Source organism: Penaeus monodon, chromosome 21, assembly GCF_015228065.2.
Source record: "Penaeus monodon isolate SGIC_2016 chromosome 21, NSTDA_Pmon_1, whole genome shotgun sequence".
Classification (NCBI taxonomy): Eukaryota; Metazoa; Arthropoda; class Malacostraca; order Decapoda; family Penaeidae; genus Penaeus; species Penaeus monodon.
This window is the reverse complement of record NC_051406.1, coordinates 37000448-37000696: the sequence shown is the minus strand read 5'-3', so window position 1 is coordinate 37000696 and position 249 is coordinate 37000448.

The following is a 249-nucleotide window of genomic DNA, read 5'->3' as shown; positions in this document are numbered from 1 at the left end:
TGAAACAAACAAACAAACAAAGGAAAGGTCACACTACCTGCCAGGACCGTGTTCTTGCTGCCAGCCATACTCACCTGTGGAAACAAACAAACACGTTAGAAACAGCCTTTCGTGTTGTCCTTTTTATACAAAATGTAAAATCGAATAATGGTCTTCAACGAAAAGTAATTACTGGAAAGTAGATGAAGAATGAGTCTAAATTACCATCATAAATAAATATACATAAGAAGAAAAGAAAAGAAAAGAGAG